General features: G+C 44.3%; 1 protein-coding gene across 2 annotated transcripts in view; it reads right to left on the bottom strand.

Annotated features, from left to right (window-relative positions):
• The window catches only part of MRVI1 (murine retrovirus integration site 1 homolog), a 127998-nt gene extending 104813 nt beyond the window's left edge, over positions 1-23185 (bottom strand). For both annotated transcript variants that reach the window (XM_027852637.1, XM_027852638.1), the window contains exons 1-2: positions 22910-23185; positions 1193-1297 (exon numbers count right to left, since the gene is read on the bottom strand). The gene's annotated coding sequence lies outside the window, so the exon portion shown is untranslated. The remainder of the gene's footprint in view (positions 1-1192; positions 1298-22909) is intronic.
• Between the last annotated feature and the right edge of the window lie 1642 nt (positions 23186-24827).

Raw genomic sequence — 24827 nt, 5'->3', positions numbered from 1 at the left:
AGAATGGAAGCATTGTGGTTCCCACTGTGTCAGGGTGGGACCTACATAATGTAGGTGCTGGTTCACACTGTGCCAGGATGATTCTACATAATAAAAATGCTGGCTCACACTGTGTCAGGGAAGTTCTACATGCTTAGTGAGAAAGGCTTTTTCCTCTAGAATTTCCAGTATCTAATAGCTTTGGGCATGATCACCTTTTGTAGCAGAGTTAAGTAAAACCACCTCAGTGCCTTGCTTCAGAAAACATGGTTAGCCACAACAAGCCATTGTCCTTTGCAGCCATAATGTATTTTGTCCTACAAACGGACTCTTTGTTAATGCTGTGATATTATTGCAGGTTTTCAGTTCTATATCTCCACTAATACCAAGCATAGGGGCACTGTATACAGTAGGAGTTTAATAGATGACTGTTGATTTGAAGAGTTTGTTAACTTAGATGTTCTCTGGCAGAGCCCTGCAAGGAAATGGAATACAATGGAAAGAGTGCTGGATTTTGTGTCAGAAGACCTGAGTTCAAATATTAGCTCTGTCAATTACTACTTGTGCCACCTTAATTCACTTTAATCTCTCTTTGTCTCGGTTTCCTCATCTGTAATTTGATGGGGTTAGACCAGATGACCCCTGAAATCCCTTCCAAAAGCAACTAGGTGGCACAGTGGATAGACCACAGCCCTGGAGTCAAGAGGACCTGAGTTCAAATCTGGCCTCAGACTAGCTGTGTGACCCTGGACAAGTCACTTCACCCTGTTTGCCTCAGTTCTTCATCTGTAAAATGAGCTGGAGAAGGAAATAGCAAACCCCTCCAGTATCTTTGCCAAGAAAACCTCAAATGGGATCATGGAGAATTGGACGTGACTGAAACAAGAACAAAAAACCAACAGAATCCAAATCTATGGTCTTATGAATATTTAGAAAATCAAATGTATTCACATCATTTTTGACAGAGTAATTTAAGAAAAACATTGCCTCCTTTACATAATCACCAGGAATTCACACCCCTCTCACTTCAGCTCAAAATTAGAGAAAGTTTCAGCTCCTTACTTCTACCATACCCACGTGTATCAGATTCACTGAATCCTTGAATGTCTGACCTTTGAGGACCATGGGCCCCCAGGCCAAATAACTAAGGAAGATGGGGGCTCCATGGATCAGACCCAGTATACCAATCAAAGAAGAAAGAGAAACATGTTACCTAGCAATGGACCACAAAATCCAGTGTCCCAGATGTTACTGAAGATGAAGAAGAGAAAATGAAATGTTGGTCCTGAGGTGCCTTCAGTGTGGGCCTGTCCTTCTCCTGCTTGGAACAAGAAGAAAGGATCAGGTTAATTTACACTCTGAATGGAATACTCAGCAGGATTTGTAATCTGATCAAACACAGAGATCCCAGGTCAAAGCCATAACTCCTAGACTGTCATAACAATTTCAAACATTGGTAAGAACCCAGAGCTCTTCACCTAGTCATTGTTGAGGTTCAGACAAAGTCTCAGGATGAATGACAGTAAACAGGGATGTGAGATTTGCCCTGGTGTGCTTGTTCATCCTCCACTATTATTTTCCTCCAACTCTTCCCCAAAGGCTGCCTGTCCTCAGAGAGCTTTCAAGACAGACCTCAATCTTGAGGAGCTCACATTCTAATGTAGGAGGGTTCAGCTACAAGGCATATGGAAAAGCTCTGTGGTCTTTAAAGTCTAGTAATCAAAGCAGCAGGACAGATTATAAAGTCCCATGAACCTTATTTAGCAACAACAGGGCAAATGGTCTCCAACCAATAGCTACTGGAAAGGAGAGAGTGGCCCCAAGAGTTAGAGCTGGTACATATCTGTCATCCAGGAGCCAATTAAGCTTGGTGCCCCCCAAGTGTTGGCCTTCAAATGACAAACATTCTTTAGCCACAGCAACTCATTAAAGCTGTCACGGTCTCAGGGGTTGCAGTCTTGATGGGAGGGGGGTGAGGAGGTGGTAGTGAAGATGGGGGGAAGGTGGTGGAAGAAGAAAACGTCCAGTCACATGTGAATTCAAAACAAACCTCAAGGCCAAATATCAATTTGGGGATTATCCATGCCTCTGCTGCTCTCCCTTTCTGTCATTAGCCAAACATCCCAATGTGTTCTTTTATGGAAAAAAAAAGTGATGCTGAGCTCCCTGGGTCACAGTCAGACTAGGGGTGGGGAGTATACTGGCATTGAAGACAGTTTTCTACTCCTCATCCCCAATTCTGGGGCTCAGACAGGTGCAGTCTCATCGGCTAAGACTTCAAAGCCCAGAATGACTAGAATCTTTTCAATCTCCCTATCTCCTGGGGAAATGGGGCCTCCTACATGCCCCCTCCCCCAAATTCTGCTCTAGCAGGCTAGACTTGGTGGAACCATCCACAGAAAGAACGAGATACACACAGTGACAGAAATGACTGCCCCAAATAGGGGATGCATGAACATTCATAATGTCTCATAAACAAGAGACTAGAGTCTGCAAGTTGCAGAAAGAGCAGATCTGGGTTCAACATGAAGAAAACCTTCTGAACAATTAGAGTGGCCCCTGATGAGAAGAGACTGACTTGGTAGGCCACAGGACCACAAGCATCAGAGAGCCAAAGCTGAAGGGGACCTTAGGGATCATCTTTTCTAACCTCCTTATTTCACTTGCAAGTCAAGACATCACCCTCTGGAGTTTACTGGTCTTCTTCGAGAATGAAGGACCAACGACACAACAACAAGGAAGCAGGGACCGAGAGAATCAAAATGACGTAACTGAGGCCACGCATCCAGTAAGCACCAAAGTGAGGATCCAAACCCAAGTCTTCTGACTCCAGACTTTCCCATCTCTCAAGGCCTTTGAAGCAGATGTTGGATGAATGCTTGTTCAGAATGTTGGAGAGGGAGTTGCTGCTTGGGAACACGTTGGACTAAATGACCTCTGAGGCCTCTTTGGGCTTCTGGCCTAGATCCTGCCTGATGTCTTTGTTCCCATCATATGGGCTGATGATGTCATATATCACCATCCCTGGTCACATGCCAGAAAGTCTGGACACTTTCCTCAAAGACCCTGAGATCCTTGGGGACTCCAGAAGGCCCCTAAGAGGAGATGTTCCGTCCATCATGTTGTCATCGCTGCAATGACACGGCTTGAGAAGGTGGTTCCCTATCCTTGGGCTTGTGGATCCACCACAGACAGTCACCTATGGGTGGAGCAGTGCTAGGAGATGTCTTCTGAGACATTTCTGGGCACTTGATACCCTGGAGAGGAGTCAACCCTGGGTAGACCGCAGAGGTTGACACTTGTCATTTTGATGTGACAAACCACAGAGTAACCACTGCACAGGGATGATTAAGTGCTTGAGGAAAGCTGAGCCCATCTGGAAATTAACAAAAGCTGCTTGTGAAATGGTATGAGGGGAGTCAGAAATAACTGCCCAAGGGATGGGAAACCTGCTCTGTTCTAGGAGCAGCTAAACTACCAAAAAAAAATCCACTGAGGACTACTTTGATAAAAATCTTTTTTGTTGTTGTTGTTGCTTAAAAGAAAGAAGTGCACAAAATCTTCTATTCACCCAATTTTTACCTAAGAAGGAAAGGTGTCCTGGAGCAATAGAAATGATACTAGAGAAGTGGGGGCCACAGAAGCAGAATACTGGATATGTTGCCAATCGCAGTTGTTTTGCTGTTGATTTTCTTAATTATTTTTCTTTATTACAAGGGAGGGCCTAATGGGTTGAGGTATATTGGGAAAAAACTGAGGCAGAAAACACACACACAGTATCAATAAAATTTTAAATAAAAAACAAAGAACATTGGACTAGGAATCAGGAGCACTAGTTCAAGTAAGAATTAAGTGATCTTGGATAAATGACTTAATCTTTATGGGCCTCTATTTTTCATCTGTAAAATAAAGGTGGAGTAGAGTAGAAAGAATATTGTCCTGGCAGTCATTAGCTCCAGTCTCCAGCTCTGCCACTAACCTTCCATATGACCTTGGGTAAGTCACTTCCCTTCCCTGGCTTCAGTTTCCCGATCTATAAAATAAGGGGATTGCACTAGATAGCTTCTGAGCAACTCTAGATCTGTAATCCTGTGACTCCATGATCTCTAAAGGCCCTTCTAGCTCTGATGTCCTATGACTGCATGAAGCTCAACTAAAATAACATATTTCAGTGAAGGAATAGAAATTAACAGGGGGAGTGGGAAGAAGAGAATAGAAATGATGTGCAGAAAATACAACGATAGGGTAAGAGACAGAAGGAGAGATGGGTATGAACATAGAGAGAAACACAGGGACACCACATATCCAAGAAAACATGAACACAGAGACACACACACAGATGCACACAAGACAGAGTGGCAGGGATGCCTGCAGAGACTGAAGTGGGGGAAAAGCCCCAGATGCCTACACAGCCTCTCCCGGAGTAACAGCATTGCCTTGTGCACTCAGTATATGTGCTAAAGTGACCTTGGCTCAGTATATGTGCTAAAGTGATGTTGCATTTTCACAACTATCTGCATAAATAAGGATCATATTTCAGACACTTGTTGCATGAAATGAAGTGAAGGGCTAGACCTGGGCTGTGGATCGGTCTTGTTCTGCTGCCATCAACAAGCAACAGATTCATAAGGAAAATGACCTGGGAAATGCTACACATTTCACACCAAAAGGAGGACTTCTCCATTACTGGAGATATTCAAGCAGAACTGCCTGGCTAAATGTTGGAAATGCTAGATAAAGAAAATGCACTTGGGTAAAACTTTGACAAAATGCCCTCTGAGGCCTCCTTTAGCTCAAGGATCCTAGATTTATAAATAACGAGCTATTTAATACCTGCATCAACAGAATTCCACATATACAGAGGCTTCAAGGTAAGAAGTTTTTGAGCTACCTGTTGAGCTATCCTACCATCCTTCTACTGAAATCTGGTATCTATAGTATCATGCATAGGTCATTCTCCTGCCATCTTGTTTCTTCTGCACTTCTGAAGCAAATATGTCCTAGAGTTCTAAGCAGTTGAGGCATTGAGCTACTCCTTTTTTTTTTTTTTTTTTGGTTAGGCAATTGGGGTTAAGTGACTTGCCCAGAGTCACACAGCTAGTAAGTTTCAGGTGTCTCAGGCCAGATTTGAACTCAAGTCCTCCTGACTTGAAGGCTGGAGCTCTATCCACTGTGCCACCTAGCTGCCCCATTGAGCTACTCCTGATAAAGTTTTCGTATCTTGCTGTAATGCTAAAAAAAAAAGAGCCAATCAAGTATCCTCACCACTCCCTTCATTCTATCCTCTACCTCCTTACTCTGTAGTCAGATAGAGCTCAGGCTATGACCTGTTCCTCATACATTTCTTCTTCTGATCTCCTCTTTTTCATGAAATGTTCCCTAAATACCTGCAAGTGAGATGATATTATGTCTTCCCTCATCTCCTTTGTTGCCTTCCTATCACATTTTGATAACCTATAGTTGTCCAAAACCAGAACAAGCAGGCTCAACAGACAGATGCAATGTGGCATAGCAGTTAGGGTGAGACTTGGAGATAGGAAGATCACTCTGAAATGGTGTGACTGGGGTAACTGAAGCTGAGCCTCAGTTTATTCATCTGTGAAATGGGGCTACCATTGTAGTGATAGGATAACATTGGGTACAGGGTTGACTTTGGAATTAAGAAGACCTAGGTTCAGACATACACAGGCTGGGTGGTCTTAGGCAACTCACTTAACCTTTGTCTGCATCAGTTTCCTCAGCTGTAAAATGGGGATAATAATAGCACCTACTTCACAGGTTCTTGTGAGATTTAATGAGGTAATATTTCTAAAGCACTTATCACTGTGCCTGGCACATAGAATAAATGCTTGTTCCCTTTTTCTCCCCTTTGTTATGAGGTTCAAATGAGATAAAGCACAGAAAGAAAGCACTTTGTAAACCTTTAAGTCCTGCATAAATGTCAGATATTTTTATTTCCCCCAGTTGAATGAAAATTTCTTGACAGCAGGGATTGTTTCATTTTTGTCTTTGTATCTCTAGTGCCTAGCACATTGCATATAGTAAGTGCTTAATAAATGCTTGTTGAACTGAAAAGACAGTGAGTTCTCTATCACTGGAGGTATTCAAATAGAGACTGGCTGGCTACTTGTTTGGAGATGTTGGAAAAAGGAGATGCACTTTGGATAAAAACCTTCTAAGGTCCCCTTTAGCTCTAGAATTGAGGTTTATAAATAATGAAATATTTAATATATGCATGAATACAATTCCACCTATACATATTTCCTCTGTTGAGGCTTATCTGCTTTGACCTTGTCTGTTTCCTATTGAAAGCATCTAAAGCTCAATGTATTCAGCTTGCTGCCTCTTGCCTGGGTGGATTCTCACTACACACTTTTTCACAATAGTGATATTTCAGTTTGGTTGACAATTGTATTATGGATTTTATAGGGAGAGAATTAGACCACATCTAGAATTCAGTTCTGAGTACCACATTTAAAAAGCAACGTTAAGCGTGTCCAGAAGGGACAAACCAAAGCAGAGAAAGGAATCAAAATGGTACCAGGATCAGCTAAAAAATACCTAGAGACAATGCTTAGAGAAGAGTAGACTATAAAGGGGCACATGTGAGCTATCTGAGTAGTTGAAGATCTTTCCTCTGGGAGAGATACTAGACCTTCTTGCTTATCCCTAGAGAAAACTAGAAGCAACGGGAGAGAAAGTGACAGGGAGGCAGATTTCAACTCAATCTTGGAGCACTTTTTAGCAACTGGAGCTTCCCCAGCATGGAATCAGCTACCACCACAGGAAGTGAGTTTCCTGTCATTTGCAGTGTTCCAGATGACTGCTCATCAGGGATGCTGTCATATCAGGCAATATGACCTCTAGGGTTTGGTGACTCTCAAGAAATGCCACTCTAGCAACATGAAAGTCCCATCCAGCCTTACGTGGCTGTGTTGGTTTTTCATTTCAGGTGGCGTGATGGCTCTAAACAGAAGCCATGTTCGGAAATAGCTCCTGTGCCAACTTGAAGTTTCCACTGACTCCTCATGGTCTGCATGAGTGAGGAGATTAATGAGACTCAGGATTCAAAAAATAGTACTCAGAGAAGCTAAAAATGTCTGCGCCCAGGGCCTTAAATAGTCCCAGAGGGACAAAGGCATTTTTTAAAAATGTTCCCCATTCACCCGGAGCCCCTCATGTCAAATGCCAAGTTAAATCTGTCTCCCGGGAAACTTTCTTTGTTCAGTTCACCCTAAATGCATCAGATGCACTGTTTCCAAAACAGGAAATGCTGGTGATTTATGCATATTTTTACTTGTCATCCCATTGCCTTGTGTGCGTGTCTGTAATTTGAGGTGAACAGGGAAAGCAAAAGGGAAGGAGTAAGCCAGGGTTATCATTTCCTTCTGCTTGTAAATGAAGCTTTGCATTTATTCTAAAAGGAAGAAGAAGCCAGCAAAAGGAAACAAGAACACACAAAAACAGAAGCCATACTAGATGCCTCGCATTCTGTGGATCAACCCAGAGGCTTCCTGGTGACAGCATTGGGCTGGGTGCTCTCCCATTCTGGCTACAGCTATTCTCTCTTAGCTCTGTCATTCGCAAGAGATTATAATGATTATCATTATAGCAGTGACAGCTCCCATTTACACAGGGCTTTAAACTTTATAGAATAATCTCCTCACAATAACCCTGTAAGGCAGGTAGTAACAGTTTTAACCCCATTCTGCAGATAAGGATCAGAGAGATGATGCCACTTGTCCAAGGTCACACAGCTAGAAATCATCAGAGAAGGTCTTGAAGCCACGTCTTCTTTATCTCAGTTCAGTGCTCTGCCTTTCACATGATTATTCCTTCTTGGGAAGCCCCATCTTTTTTTTTTTTTCAAATTAAATTTTATTCTTTTCAAGGAACAAAAGTCAAGTGTCCCTCCCTCCCACCCAACCCCATTGGAAAGAAGAGAAAACAATAACAAAACCAAAACTCTTATAACAAGTATGGTAGTCAAAAAAAATATCTTTTATTAGCAATCTCAAAAAAAAATATGCCTCATTCTGTACCTTGAGTCCATCACCTCTCTGTCAAGAAGTGAGCAGCATGCTTTATCATTGGTCCTATGGAATCATGCTTGGTCATTGCATTGATCAGGGTTCTTCAGTCTTTCAAGTTGTTTGTTTTTATAGTGTTTTTGTTATCATATAAATTGTACTCCTGGTTCTGCTCATTTTACTCCATATCTTCATACAAGTCTTCCTAGGTTTCTCAGAAACCCCCCCTTTTATCATTTCTAATGGAAAGATATTATTTGCTTCTCGTCTATGTTGTCTTTAACTTTGGTGTGTTCACATTTCCAAGGCACAGTTCTCTCTTTGGTTTCTTTGGTGAAGCTTGCTATCGCAGATTCCAGTTTTTCTATTCTGTCCATCATTTTTGTTGTGCAGGACATAAATTCTGTTCTTATAATTCTCATTTCTCTTTGGAACCACTGAGCAACAGGGTTATGTGGTTCCCTGAACTCCTCAAATTCCAAAGGATCCTCCATTTCATCATGTTGTATAATGTTTAACATAGATTCCTAAACTTTGTTATTAGATCTGGAATCCACAATACCTTCTGTGGTTATTGTTTTTCCCATTGATTTATCTGCTTATGTTTTCTTCTTCCTGAAAACTGATATTTCAGGCTTTTTCCCTCTTATTTTCCCCTCCTGCTCACATTCTAATTCCCTCTCCACTAACTATGGTTTCCTTTGGGGCTGGATCTCAATGTATCTCAGTCTTCCTGCACTAGGCAGTTTACCAGCCTAGGTCTCTGCCTCAAGTGGGTGGTCAGAACTGACCCTAGCTGGATGCTATGCTCTTTCCCTCAAGCTTAGTACCCACCACTTCTGTCTCTTCCCTATCCACCCAGAGTGCCCTGTCTTTGTTCCTTGTCCCACTCCCATTATTCCTTAGTTCTTTGGACCTGCGCTGGTTTTTCAGAGCTCTGTAGCACCAGTGCTATGGGGTTGTGGGCCCAAGCAGGCTTTTGGTCCAGAGAGGCTATAGCCTCATTGGCTGTCTGTCATAGTCAGGACCAATTTATGAAGCCTGGAGGCAGGGTCTCCATAGCACTGGAAACAGGGAGAGGGGTCCAGTGTGTGGGGATGAGTTTTGTTGTAAGCCTATGTCATGCCTTAGAGTTCACTAATATAGCCTCATTGCTGGTAATGTGGGAGAAGTAGCAGGGGTACTGAGTGAATTTATAGTCAGTGAGCATCATTTTATGGATTTGGAGGGCTTTCTCAAACCTTTTTTCAAATTCTGGACATCCTTGACTATGGGGACGGCTGAAGATGCTTTACTTTTGGCAAATAATTTCTGTTTTGGAGAGGTCTGATAAGTTGTGAGATCAGAGGAAATGTTTAGTTCTCTGTCTTGTTGCTCGTGGGACCCAGGACAGTGGCAGGATAGTGTCCTAGTATATTCACAAGCCAACATTTCTTTAGCCACTCCTCAATGGATACCACCCCTCCCAGCTCTTGAAGACCACAAAAAGAGCCCTATAAATATTCTTACACATATGGGTCCTTTTCTGCTTTCTTTGATTTCTTTGGAAGCCCCATTTTCTCTAAATGTTTTATCAATAGCTCTAAAGACCAGAGAGTTTTCACTTCTCTTTCTCTGGCTTCATCCCCAGGCATAAAAATTCACATGTTGTGATTATTCTGCTATTAACTCCAACCCCAGGGGAACTCACTTCCTCCTGAGGCTGCTCATTCCATTCTTGGGCAGCTCTAATGGTTATAAAGTTCTTTATATTAAGGTAAAATTTGTCTTCCTGTTACTGGGGTTCGGAGAGAAAGAACACAGCAAATGGAGACAGTACAGAGCACTGACTCTGCAGTGAGGAGAGCTGGGTTCAAATCCTACCCCTGACATTTACCACCCCTGTCACCTTAGGCAAGTCACTCAACCTTCTTGGGTCTCTAGGTGGACTCTGAGATCACTTACAGCTTTGTATCTCACATCTCATGAGTGAAAGGTACTCTGCCATGCATCCCTAAGGAATGAGTTTTAACTTATCTGTTAATTAATTATTCTAAGAATTCAAGGATAAGGGTATGTAAACTACTAAGAGGCATATTTCTGTTCAACATAAAGGCAAACTTTCCAACAATTAGATCTGTCTCAAAGTGGAAAGAAATAGACGGTCTCAATAAGTAGTGAGTTCCTCATCACTAGAGGTCTCCAAGCAGAAGCTTGAAGTAGATGACTATATGTTAAGGCTGTAATAGAGGGCATTCATGCTATATTGGAATACTAGGTGACCTCTCAGATTCTTCCAATTCTGAGATTCTGTGATTCCATGACCTGATCTATACTCATTTCAGGCTGTACAATCTGGTTTTGCTACTCTTAGCTGGAATAATAATTATTATCAGCATTTATATAGCACTTTAAGGTTTGTAAATCACTTTATAAATGTTATTGCATTTTATCTTAGGAAGTAGGTACTATTATTATTCCCACTTGACAGATGAGCAAAGTGAGACAGACAGAGGCTGAGTGACTTGCCCATGGTCACACAGTAAATGTTTAAGGCTATATTTGAACACAAGTCTTCTTGATTCCAGGACCAGAGCTATATCCACTGTGCCAACTAGTTGGAAGGATAAAAGTGATTAAAGGGTGAAAACTGAGCTTCCTGGTTGTGGAGGCTTTGTTTGGGAAGGAGGGAGGCTACCCAAACAGAAGGCTCTAGATGAGGCTCAGGATGACATCCCTTGTTTCCAGAGACTGAATTGAAATAAGATCTATGCTGCCAACTCCTGCTGTTACTCAGCTAAGTAGGGCGCCTGAACACTTGTTCACAGGTTGGTTCATTCCTTTATCTGGTCCTCAAATACTTATTATTCAAAGGCTGCAAGGGGAGCCCCAAGTTTTAGACCATTTTACTTTCCATTCTAAAGGCAAGTAGGTGCGCTCTGCACACACACACACACACACACACACACACACACACACACACACATACACACACACACTATTCTTCTTGAGTCTGGAATTTTTCCTTCTCAAGGAAACCACCCCATCCTTGGTTCTCTCTCTTCCCCTTCTCTCTCTCTCTCTTCCCCTTCTCTCTCTCTCTCTCTCTCTCTCTCTCTCCCCCCCTCCCCCCCCCGCCCCTCCCCCCCCCCACTCCCCATTCTCCCTCTGGCTGCTTTTGTCTCTGCATTCATCACCCAGCCCTCTTTTCTGTGGATGTGCCTCTCCCAGGCCTATTTTTACCACCCGTTTGGGGAGTTTATTCTCGATCCAGCATCTTTCTCATTGTTAAAGTGTCCCATGCTTGCTGACCGGCCTGTGCTGGGGCAGAAGGATGGCCAGGCTTTGCTAGCTGGCCGCTGAGATTTTTCCTGTTCTATCCTATTCTTTCGCTAGTCCTGCCTGAGATAAGCCAAGGACAGACTTTCTCCCTTCCCTGGCTTGTTTCATACCATCTGTAATCCCATGCTTGGGTTCTTCTCTTTTTCTAACTCCTGCTTGCCTAAAGATTTTTACATTCTACCAAGCTTCCCCTTATCTCTAAAATCATGCATTCTTGTGGAACCTCCAAACTTGCAAAGGATTCAAGTCTAGGAGTTTGGAGACCTGGGTTCTAGGGACTGATTAGTCTCTAACCTTACGAATTCAGGTTGGAGGGGAAAAAAACATTACTTGGCAGGGAGAACATTACTTCTCTCCTGCTCTCAGTTACTCCATCTGTCAAATAGAAGGTTTAGATTAGATAACCTGAGTCTTTTCAGACCTGATGCAATATCATCCTAACCTTATCCAAACTTCTTTTACATTTCAACTCTCCTTCTCATTTTCCATTTTTCACTTTCTCAACCAAACAATTCTCTTTGGGAGCTGGAGGAAATCTTAGTGATAATTTAGTCCAACACCCTCATTTTATGGTGGAGAAAATAAGCCCCAGAGAAGGGAAAAGACTTAGCCCATAGATACCACTATTAGGAGGAAATGAGAGCTCTGTTCCAGGGTGCTGGCATTGGGGAGGGGGTGCTTCATCCCTAAGGTTGGCCACCGTCCCTTTGCCTTAAATAAAAACCCTGTGCCAAGCTGCACTCTTACGCTGTGTGATCATCCCTGGGCCACCACCCTTGGGGTCTGGCTACCTTCCCAGGGCCTGCCTTCTCCCAAACCCCCTTGGTATGGGACAGACTCTGGTAAAAGGACCAGCTACCCCCTCTCTCAGCACAATCCCCTCTATAGCCAGACGGTCCTTTGTGGCACGACAGCCATCCCCCTGCCCTCACAACAGAATTTATCCCTGGCGTATAGACCTATTGACCATCACATAGTTAGCAGGGAGGGGCATGGAGACTCAAACCTGACCCACAGGACTTGTGCTTATCCAGTTGTTTTTCTAAATTTCTGAGATTACTATTATTAGTCCATCCTACTTACTGATCAAGGGCAGCTAGGTAGTACAGTAGATAGAGCACCCAGCATGGAGTCAGGAGGACCTTAGTTCAAATCTGACATCAGACACTCTCTAGCTGTGTGACCCTGGGCAAGTAAGTCTCCTGACCTCTATTTGTCCCAGTTTCCTCATCTGTAAAATGGGGATAATAAAAGCACCTTCCTCTCAGAGTTGTTGTGAAGATCAAATGAGATAATAATTGTAGAGTCCTTAGTACAGTGCCTGGGCACATAGTAGGTGCTATTTAAATGTTAGCTATTTTTATATAGTGATAACATGAATTAGCTGCACTTTTCCAGGAAATGTGGGTTCTCAGATCACATGCCTCTGAAAAATGCTTGACTGACTGACTGAGAAGAACCTGCAAACCCTAGCTGACTTGTAGAAATAGTACATTATCTCATTTGACCCACAGCACAACAGGTAGCATGACAGACTTGGAGTCAGAAAAATCTAAGTTCAAAACCAGCCTCTGGACACTTACTGGTTAGGTGACCCTGAGTAAGCCACTTAATAGATCTCAGCCTCAGTTTCCCCATGTGTAAAATGGGCATAATAACACTACCTACTTCACAGCGTTGATGTGAGGATTAGATGAGATAAAGCAAATCTTAAAATGCCAAATAAGTATCAGACATTATCATTACCCCCATTTACAGAGAAGTCATCTGGTATGCCTTCCACATTTCTGGGGGCCCCCGAAGACCTCCAACCCTGAAGAATAAACACAAACCAGCAGTACCCCCACTTTGGGGGTATCTATTTCTTTTTTAGCCTGGATGATCTCTTAGGGCAGTGGTGTCAAACACTAAGAAACTGAGCGGGGGGGGCACTAAACTGTACATAAAGATCCCTGGAGACCACATATTGACTGAGAAAACCACATATTAACATTATCTATGTTCTATTTAATTCTGATTTATTTTGTTAAATATTTCCTAATTACATTTTAATCTGGTTCAGGCCTCGATTGGGAGTATTGTGAACCTCACACTGACTGTGTTTGACATCTGTGTTTTAGGGGCTTTCAATTCTTTTATCATATCCTATTGTTTTCATCCATTTTCTAGAGAATCTTAAGAAATCACTAAGGTCTGCACGTTGGGCACAGACATCACCCTGAGGGGCATTCTCCACTCAATAGGCCCACTCAGCTCAGCACCTGGATGCTTCCGGAAGAACCACACAGAAGACCCTTCACTGTCCTGATGGCAGAGGCTACCTTGTCTGTGTATGATATTGAACATTCAACATCCGCCCACGTTAGTAAAGCCAACAGGTCAGCAGTCTGTGATGGGCTGTGGCTTCAATGCTCTTGTCTGAAGCCCAGGGATCCGAGATCCCGCCTCTGACTTCAGATGAAACAGGACAATTTTGGAGAGTCCCTATGACGATTGGGAAGTGTAAAGTATCAGGCTTTTTCTTCTAGGTGTCTGACAAATAAGACTTAAAACTAAAACTCCTTGCCACACGTTTTAGAAACTGCAGGGCTGCTGTGTCTGGAACTGGCCAAAGGCTTGCAGGACCCTGTGCGGCAGGCCCCTGAGCTTCATCACCCCAGTGTCTCACTCCTTCTAGGATGCTGCTGCCCGATTGCCTCAATGTCAGACTGGGGCGGGGGGGGGCAATGGGACCCCATACAGAGGGACAGCATGAACCCCATCCGTGGATGGAACAACCTAAATTTAGCTCGAGATAATAGAAAATCCTTGTCCGCTGAATAATCCAAGTGGACGGTACATTCTTTCCACCGAGGAAACAGCATTAGTCCTTCGGGGCTGAGAGAGGCTGACAGGGAGAGCCTTGGCAGTAGGGGGAAGGGAGGAGGGGAAGAATTCTAAGTGGACTTGGGCAGCTAGTCTATCCATCTCTCAAGCTGTTGCCCTTTGAGATTCCCTTGAACTCAAGTAAACCATAAATCCCAATGAAGGGTTTCCACTGATTGTAATTATCTAGGCTTCCTGACCTGAAAATGCCCCTTGACTCTTTCCTTTGCCTTCCACAGATTGGACCATGTCATCCCCTTACTCAAAATACAGAATGTTTATATTCTGAATAAATATATAGAATTCTCACCCTGGCACTTAAAAACCTTCACTATCTAGCTTTCACCTTTCTTTCCAGTTTTGTTTCAAATGACTCCTCTTTGTGCATTCTCCATTCCAGTCAAATTGGCCTACTATGTGCCCTGAACATACCATTCATCTCCAGCCTCCCTGCCTTTGTATAAGTGGTGTCTCACATCTGGAATGCACTCCCTCTTCACTTCCACCTCATGGGGTCCCTCAGGTGACTCCCCTCAGTAGCACCCTCTCTCTCTTGAATTTACCGATATTACTTTCACTATAATCCATACTCACTTGCGTACATTTTGCATCCTCCAACATACAGCGTAAGCTCCTGGAGGGCAGGCACTGTTGCATTTGTTTTCCCTTAGTATCTCCAGCACCTACTACAATGCCAGGTACACAGTTAAGTGCTTAATAAATTCTTATTGAATTTCATTGAGTTTCAAAAGGGGCCGTGACTAAGGCCCTTATTAGGATTATTGTAAAGAATCTCAGCAGAAAGCTCACGTGTTCAAGACTGAAGATAAGCGAGAGTTTGGAGGGTGAGAAAAGGCGAGGGAGGGCCAGGCCTTCTTGTGCAGCCCGCCCCTTCAGCCAGGCTTCCAAGAACTCTCCCTTTGCAGGGATTGCGGGCAAAACCTTGGCATCACCGACAACATAACTAACATTCATATGGTACTTTAAAGTTTTCTAAAAATGCTTTGTACTCTTTACCTCATTTAATTTGCAAAAACAACCATGAGCCATAGCTGCTGTTGTTATCTCCATTTTACAGATGAGGAAAACTGAGGGTTAGTGAGATGAAGTGGCTTGGCCAGAGGTGAGATTTGAACCCAGGCCTTCTGGCCTCCAAAGCCAGCACCACATCCACTACATTTCTCTGGTCTCTGGGCAGACTGAACCTGCTCTGCGTTGGACAGCTGGGCTGTAGATTCCCCTCTGATCCCGCTGAGGGGCCTGAGAGGAGTGCCCATGTGGGAGGGAAGAAGGAAGGAAGCTTGGTCACCGAAGTCAATGTGGCCCTTTTCTGTCTGCCCCAAGCTGCCCACAAGAGGCTTGAGGTTTGGGACAAGTTGAATAAGAGGTACATAGTAGGTGCTTTGCACATAGCAGTGCTTACCAAATGTTTGGGCTAAGTTGAATTGAATTCATGGTGGCCACTTCACTGAATATTCTCCATATTAAATGGTATGGTTCATACTAGGAATCTCAGGGATACCAGAAAAGAGGTTATATAGACTCATACTAACCAGGGACGGCTTCCTAGAGCTTAGTCATTCCTTTCTGTCTTTAGGGGAATGTGCCTGAAACACTCTCCATTATGCTAAGGAAAATCACCAAGGTACAAATGCCATCGCACCCCAATTCATACAAAAGACAGGACAGCCTGTTGATTTCACCTTCCCTCTTCTGATGTTGTCACCCTGCTGGTCCATTCTCTCCTCACCTCATGCCTGGACGGTTGCAATAGCCTGAGGGTGGGTCAGCCTGCCTATCCACACTCCAATCCATCCTCTATTCAGCCACTAAAGGGATTTTCCTAAAGCACAGGTCTGATCACGTCACACACACCCCCACTCAAGAAACTCCAATGGCTCCCTATGCCTCCAGGATCAAATACAAAGTCCTTGTTTGGCATTCATGACCTTTACAACCTAGCCCTCTCCTCCCTCTCCAGTTTTCTAATATCTTATATTCAACCAAGTACTCTTCGATCCAATGACACTGGCTTCTTGGCTATTTGGCAAACAAGACTGTCCGTCTCTCAGCCCTGGGGACTTTTCTCTGGCTGTTCCCCATCCCTGGAATGCTCTCCCTCCTCTGCTCTGACCACTGACTTCCCTGGCTTCCTTTCAGTCCCAACTAAATCCCATTTCTACAGGAAACCTTTCCTAACTCTTCTTAATTCCACTGCTTTCCCTCTGTTAACTATTTCCTATTTATCCTGTATATTGCTTGCTGTATATATATTTGCATGCTGCACCTCCTCCCCATTAAATTATAAGCTCCTTGAGGGCAGGGACTGTCTGCCTTTCTCTGTATCTCTAGTGCTTTAGCACAGTGCCTGGCACATAGTAGGCTCTTTAATAAATGTTTATTAACCAAATAACTATAGTACCACACACATATGTGTATGTGTGAATATACATGCATACATACAGAGAGAGTGTGATCACATAGTAGGTAATCAGTAAATATTAATTGACTAACTCCTCTATAAAATGGGATTCCTAGGATCACGAACTTAGAACTGAAGCCTCCAAACCCCTCATTTGCTAGATGAAGAAACAGAGACATTAAAAACTAACCCTAGATCACACGGTGCCTGAGCCAGGATTTGAATCCAGGCCTTTGACTCCAGATCCAGCATTCTCCACTATACTGTGCTGCCTCTCTAACATGAATGGCACTACGCACACCATCTTATGTTGAGGTTTGAATGGCATAGAACATGTTGTGGTCTGTAAACTTAAAGAAATGTCATCCTGAAGTCATCTGGAGCCTCTCAGTGCCCATAGTACCCTTTAGAAGGGACGATGAAGACAGAGCCTCCCAGAGTCCGATGTGGAGCTTCACCCTCTAGCTTTCTGTGGACAATAAACAAGACTGTTCCCTTCAAACAAACCAACCTCCCAGGACAAAAAGAGCGGGGCCCAGGAGGACCCAGACAGCTGTTCTTAAATACACAAAATAATCCCTGAGATGGGCTCCCATGGCCAGATTTAAGCACTGGAGCTTTAGAAATGCAATGAGAACATCCTTATTGGAATCTCAGCCTGTCCCACTGGAAGGGACCTTGGGAAACATCAAACCCAACCCCCTTTGAGAAGGAAGCTGAGGCCCAGAGAGGATGGAGGAAGAAGGGTAGCAACTTGTCTGTGACTTAATGAAAGAACAAGGATTAAAATCTCCTCTGAACCCCCAGGCCCATCAGGGTTTATTCGGTCACACCATTTTGTCGATCAGTAAAGGAAAGCTGAAAGACAGGCTTACATAGTCCCGGAAAGAACCTTAGGAAAGAATACTGACTCTCAAGTCAGAGGAGCTGGGTTCAAATCTTGTCTCCGACGCTTGCTGCCAAATGACCTTGGACAGGTCATTCAATTTTCTCATTCACAAAATGGAGGGGGGAAGGGTCTGGAATAGAGAGCCTCTGAGGTCCCTTGTGGTTCTAGGTTTAAGAGCCTATGAACCAAACCACTTCATCCAACTTCCTTATTTTACAGATAAGGAAACTGAGGCCCAGGGAGGCCAAGCGACTCAGCCTTCAGGTCACTCTGGTAGTAAGGTGTGGAACTGGGACACAAACCCAGGTTTTCTAACCAGTGCTCCTTCCCCTACCTACAGCATGCTTTTTCTCTTACACCCACAACTTTTGAAGATAACATGAAAGGCAACTCCCAAGCTTTCTCAAAAAATGCCCCTTTGTATCACTGTCAAGGAAGCCTCTGAATAGCTAAATATTTAAGTAATAGATACTTAAATATGCAAACAACTCACCCAGCACTTAACTTGTACCTTATTTCGCTCATTGCTGCTCTGTGGTGTCTGACTCTTCGTGGGGTTTCCTTAGCAGAGGTTAAGTGACTTGCCCGAAGTCACACAGCCAGCAACTGTCTGAGGCTGAACATGAACTCCGGTCTTCCTGACTCCAGGCTTGGTGCCCTATATCTTTATCTCATCTTATATTATCAGTTTTCTTTTCAGGTGTGTATGTCTTCCCTCCCTGATATTGATGTCTAAACTCTCCTGGTATTTCCCTCAGGACCAGACCTCACATAGTAGGTTTTCAATCAATCAGCAAGCATTTAGTATGTGACTGCCAGGTATTACTATGCTAAGTGCTGGAAATATGAGGACAAAATTGAAACAGTCACTGTTCCCAAGGATTTGACATTGTATCTCAGGAGATAGCATATATACACACACTAGATGGTATAGTAGATAGGGTGCAGGGCCTGCAATCAGGAAGACTTCAATTCAAATCCAGCCTCAGACACTTAGTAGCTATGTGACCCTGGGCCAGTCACTTAACCCCATTTACCTCAGTTTCCACACCTGTAAAATAAGCTGGAGAAGGAAATGGCAAACCACTCCAGTATCTTTGCCAAGAAAATCCCAAATGGGGTCACGAAGAGTTGGACATGACTGAAACAACTGAACAACAATACACATTTTATGTATACCCATATGTATATATGTGCACACATATGCACAAACTAAATAAATGCCAGGGAATTTGGGGGAGGAAGACGCTAGGACGTAGTGAGATCAGAATAGGCCTCACAGGGAAGCTAGCCCTTGACCCCCGGGATATCTTCTGGCCATTCAAGTCACCCGGTACTTGTCTCCTACCTTATATCATTATCCCATCTTACATTATTAGTTTTCTAATAGCATTTAACATTTAGTATATTCTCAGTTCTCTACTAATATTTTGTCTTTGTTTCTCCTGTACTTAGCATATTGACTGGCACCTGGTAGGCAGTTAATAATTGCTTACTGAATGAAATTGAATTCTGGGCTATCACCCAGTATTATGCCTGATTACTCATCTTCTGGTTTTATTCATTTCTTTTCCCTTTTCCAGGGATGATTTAGCTCTGCTACACACTCTAGGATTCCCAGAAGGTGTGAATTCTGCTCTAAGGATACAACCTGCACAAAGCATTCAGTCACTGAATCATGGCCAGATGCTCTGGTGGACAGACTCACTTCCCTTCTCCCTTGAGGCGTGCCTTTGTTCTCAAAGCAGGGTAGCCCTAAGTCACAGGCAAAGGTGAAAGGAAAGGACACATACCCAGTGTCTCAGCTCCAAAAGCCAAGTGGACGGGGTGGCTGCCTATCCTCGGAGGTCTCTTTGGACTCCACCTAAGGCAAATATTCTGTGCACATAAGCCAGGGTGTTGTCATGGAGAGAATGACAGTGCTACTGATTTCTCCTATTCCTGGGAGTCTACACTGGGTGCTTCGTAACACTACATATAGAGGCCCCACAAACTCACTATATCGCTATCCAAAGGAATGCAATATAGTGGGCTCAGTTCTTCCCCACACTGCTCCACACCATGAAGGAGAACACAGCTGGTTTTTTTTCCTCTTATGTGAACTGAATGGCTCTTAGCCCTTAGAAAAGCATCTTCCATAATCAGTCAGCAGGGAATGTGGCTGCAGGGATGTTCCAATGGTACCACATAGACCTCTGGCCTTGCCAGAGACACCTCAAAGAATTAGGAAGGGGAGAGGGAGAAAGATTGCTTGTCTAGTACATAGCAGACACTTAATAAATGCTTATGGAGGGGGTGGGCAGCTAGGTGGCGTAGTAGATAGAGCTCCTTGGAGTCAGAAGGACCTGAGTTCAGATGTGGCCTCAGACACTTGACAATTACTAGCTGTATGACCCTGGGCAAGTCACTTAACCCTGACTGCCTCACCAAAAAGTGCAAAAAAAGTCAATAAATGCTTATTGATTCAATCTGTCCTCTGCAGACAGGGTGTGGTACTTGTGTCCTAAGCCTCAGTGCCAGAATCTGTTGCAAACCAGTGCCTTGTTTAACCTGGTAAATGAGATGAACCAAAAGTCTGTTTCAGAGGTTGAAGGAGAGCTGGCCAGACATTACTCCTTCCCAGGTTCTACTGGTTTATTGGAAAGAGCCTTGACTTTGAAATCAGAGGACCTGGGTTCAAATCCCACTTCCTACTACCTGACTACTTACTTCCTGTGTACCCTTGGACAAAGTACTTTATCTCTCTGGGTGTCAGTCTCCTTGGAATTGGACTCAATAACTTTTAAGGTCCCTTCTAGTGCTTAATCTAAAAGCTCTCAGGAGCCTATGTTTCCTGCACAAAGGGGTAACATGTATATGAGAAGACGGAAACGCAACAATATGAAAACCTCTGGAGACATCTAATTTCAGCAGTGGGTGTTCCAATCCTCTTCATTTTAAACTCTCCCCCAAGTCCACCTCTGTAAGCAGACACCTGTGCCTCCTATTTCTCTATCCTCACATTTCACATTATGTCTTTGCTGAAACAGAAGCTGTTCCCCAACCCCTCAGCAGCCAATGTACTGCCCTCCAAAACCTACCTTGCTTTCAATTTGTATCTACCTATTTGTGCTTATGCTGTCTCTCTGGTTAAAATGTAAGGTCCTGGAGGGCAGAGACGATTTCAATACCCTTTTGTCTTTGCATTCCTAGCATCATCAGTAGTAAGTACTCACTTAGTAAATATTGGCAGATTGGTTGATAAGGTTTCTCAGTATCATTGCTACTGAGTCACCAAGAACTGGGTCATCTTCTGTCCCTTCTCTTGTTCATCATCTAAGTCTCAGAAGTCAAAAGACCAGGAACAGACGTTTCCTATTATACCTTATTGAATTCAATAGGTGAGAATAATCATTTCCTATGTCATGTTCTCCTCAGTTTTTAGCTATCGGTTCCACTCTTTCATTTGTTGCCTAGTGGTTAGAGCACTATACCAGGAAGCAGGACAGCTTAGATTTGAATCCTGACCCTGACAGTTTCTAATTGTGTGGCCACGGGCAAATCATTTAACCTCACACAGCCTCGGTTTCTTCATTTATAACATGGGGATGATAATGCCTGTAGCAATAAATTCACCACTGAGGGTCAAATGAGATGATGTTGTTAAATGTCAGCTATCACAAAGGGTGTAACCATCTATGTTTCTCCAAGAATTAATATACTAAACCTAAAAGGAATCATACTGGCTAGGTTACTTACTGACCTAAGAGTTCATATTCCAGAAAAAATGTTTAGGAGATTCACTTTCCTTTATGACAAGGGTTCTAGGGTCTGTGAACTTTTTTTAAAAAACACATTATAATAACTGTATTTCAATATAATTGGTTTCCTTTGTAATGCTACATATTTTATTTGAGGCATTTAAAAAACATTATTCTGAGAAGGGTTCCACAGTCTTCACCAGACTACCAGAGGGGTCCATGACACGCAAAAAGGTTAAGAATTCCTCCCTTACAGCAATGAGCAAACGTCCATCCTTCCCCTAGGAGTACTCTTAGGAGAGAAGATATACTGAAACTTATTTTATCAAGATAGATATCCTACCTCTTAACCTTCAAACACAAATACAACAACTATTTACGCTAGCCAGAGCCCTCCCCCAACGCATCTTTTCTTTGCTACACATCAATCCTACCATGATTTTATAGACTCATACAATCTGAGAGTTGGAAGGAACCATTTATCTAATCATAGGACCAAGACCAACAACTCCCCATTTTACAAATAGGGAAACTGAGGCCCAGAAAATCTCTATGATCTAATGAAAAAAGAAGTTACTTGCCCAAGGTCACATGAAGCCGAGGGTAAAACCCAGGCCACCTGACTCTTTCCACTAGACTAAGGTCTACTTAGTGTAATTCTCACATTGTACAGATGTAGAAACCAAGGCCCAGAAAGGATCCAAAGACTCAGTATGAAAACATTTTTTATTAAGGGAAAAGAATCAATTCTTCACAAACCAGCAGAAGCCTGGGATGGTTCCCTTCTGCACCTGGCCAGAACCAGGAGCCCACCTGTAAATCTCTTGCCCCTTGAGGCTTTCTAACAATCTGACAACACCTTTCCTTATTTTTCTCCAGGGAGAATCTGGCCAGACACCTGGGGAGGAGTTCAGACTCAAGAAACTCGTTTGGTAAATTCAGGGATGTTGCCAGGGTGTCTTAAGAAAAGGGGAGGCTGCTGCTGCTACAAGAGGAATGGCTTGCAGCTCTGTCTTCAGTGTGGAAGCTGGAGCTGTAGGTGTTTGTCTCAACTTTAAAGCAGAGCAAATAGCTGAGGTGCACACTGGCTCTCAGCTCTCCTGGGAAGATAACAAGTAAATGTAGCTGCTATCGAGGCTTGGCTGTCCCTGATGCATCTTGGTTTTAGGAAGTGACTCTGAGAATGAATGAATGCTCTGGAGCACAGCAGGGACTCAGACAGTCACCCGCTGAGGCTGCCCTGCTGAGGACAAGCAGGAAGGGAACCCTCACCCTCGTCCCTTGCCCTTGGCCATAGTGAGCCTTCACCCAACTGCGAGCTCTGAGGGCACAGTACCAGCCTCCTCCAAATGGGCCTTGCTTTGGGAACCAAGCCCTACCTAGCTCAGGCTGACATCTCCCCCAATTCACCTACCTTCATTTAGCCCCCCCTTCCTCCCCTGCTCCCCAGGGCAGGATGCCAGGACCTGGTCTTTATCTTCCTCACCCTGGGGCTTCCTCCCTCATTACAAGAAGAACAGAGCTGATTAACACTGTCTGGCAAGATTCATCCCACTCCCCCTTTTTTAAAGGGAAAAAAAAAACGCCACACACTCCAGTCAAAACTCAAGACAAAGAAAAGTCACCCTAGTCGATGAAGCAAGACAATAATGATGCACTGTACCTTTAAGGAGTCAGACTTGGTTCCCTCATGTGTGTGAGGCACGAGGAGACAGGAGGAGGCAGGAGGAGGCAGGTTATTCTGGGTTCCCGGCTTACTTACCTAACACTGAGTTAGCCCCTTTCCCCCTCTGGCCAGCCTCTCTTCCACTCTGGGGAGCTTTTACCATTTAAGGTCAATGTTACATCTGACTCTGCTGGCTGTAAGCTGCTCCCTGCAGGGCCTCCCTCCGCACTCCCAGTCTTGCTGCCTGCCTGCCTGCCTGCCTGTCCTGCCCTGGCAGGGAGCTGGGACAGAAAGCTTCTAATTCTTCCAAACCCCTTTCTCCTGTTTCAGGGACTCCTAAAGCCCAGCCCCCCAGGGAGGCTCCAGGAGGACGGACTGGGCTGGGACTGGACCAGGGTTCCTCTGCTGGGGAAGGAAAAGCAGTCACTCCCCTATCCCTTCCCCCTACTCTCCATACACATACTCAGCCTGTTCACAGTGCTTAGGGGGCTCTGGGCTTATTGCTCTCCCCATACCATGTCTTGGGGACATCTTCCTCTTTTTGGCCACACAAGCGGCTAGTCTGTAAAGGGCACCTTAAAGGACCCTGGCTCAGAACCAGGCCAGACTTGGAGGGTGTCTTTTCCCCAGAATGCCTATAAGGGGAAAGGGAGGGAGAGAGCCAGGGCCAAGGAGGGCAGGAGATGAGGGGGGGCTGCAGCGTGCCCCTAGAACTCTGGTCCTACCTCAGATCCTCGGGTGGGGAGGGAGTTGGCAATGGTTGACCCCTCAAGGAGCCCAGACCCTTCCTTCCATCACATGGAAGCAGATCCCAGCCAAGGCAGCTGATGCTGCCCCTGCCCAATCTGAAAGGGCTGATCTGAACCTTAGCCTGGCCTTCCCAGTTTACCAAACCCCATTCTCCCTGGGGGTGGCCTTGCTGGGGCCAAAAGCTCTGCAGTTCCCGATCCATAAGAAAAGAGAAACTAAAATGACTGCGCTGGTCTTCCATCCACCTGAAAAAATGTTTTTGCCCCGAGGAGCAGCCTGGCCGGTGCTCGACGATTCAGGACTCCTGGCTCCCACTTGTATGGTCTATAATGGGGGGGGGTGTTCTCAAATGCTTAACCAACTCTTCCTTCCCCACCTCACCCCAAAAAGAACACAGGATACACTTTATGTTTAAGCTGCATTGATAACATTTTCACCATCATTTTCTTAAGTCTAGACAATCAACAAAACAATAAATCAAGCCCTGATTTTCAGTATTTGTCAGTTTCCGAGGTATAAATGTTCACAATGAAAATTTAACAGTTGGCTCTAGAGAGCCTGGTTGATGTCAGTCCGGCACACTTGAGTCGGTCCCCGACATCACAGATGGAAGAAACTTGCAATATCCAGGCTACAGTGATCTCAGCTCTCTGCCTTCTCCGGCCTGCCCCGTTCAGTCATCGTTCCCCATCACCAATGTTCCCCCTCCTTGTCTCTCCTTTAAAATAGTGGGAATCAGAGCTGGAACCAGCAACTCTGATAACCAGGAGAAACAATGCCACATGTACCAGGGAGAAGGATGAAAGACATCCTCAAAATCAACTTTTAAAGTCAAATTCAGTTGGAATAGGGGAGATCTCAGGGTGTGACGTTGGTCCTTAGAATACAAGGTCTTTGGAGGAAAGACAGAGGGAACTGATGGGGGGTTGGGGAACAGGAGAGACCTTGGGTTACCATGAAACCACTGATGGAGGGGCCACCACTGGGATAGAGAGCAGGACAGTCCTGGGCCAGAGAAAAGTTACACTGTGGTACAGTTGCTGGGGGAGGAAGCTATGATATGAAAGTCTCTCTTTTAACTAATTTTTTCTATTAAAATTTACTATCTAGCTGGATATTAAGTTCAATTGGTTCTAGTAGATCCAGAGCTCTCTAAATTTTGACT

This window comes from Vombatus ursinus, unplaced genomic scaffold (genome assembly GCF_900497805.2).
Source record: "Vombatus ursinus unplaced genomic scaffold, bare-nosed wombat genome assembly UNPS02009770.1, whole genome shotgun sequence".
NCBI classification, from domain to species: Eukaryota; Metazoa; Chordata; class Mammalia; order Diprotodontia; family Vombatidae; genus Vombatus; species Vombatus ursinus.
The sequence above is the reverse complement of the archived record's forward strand: the minus strand, read 5'-3'. Positions and strand labels throughout refer to the sequence as shown.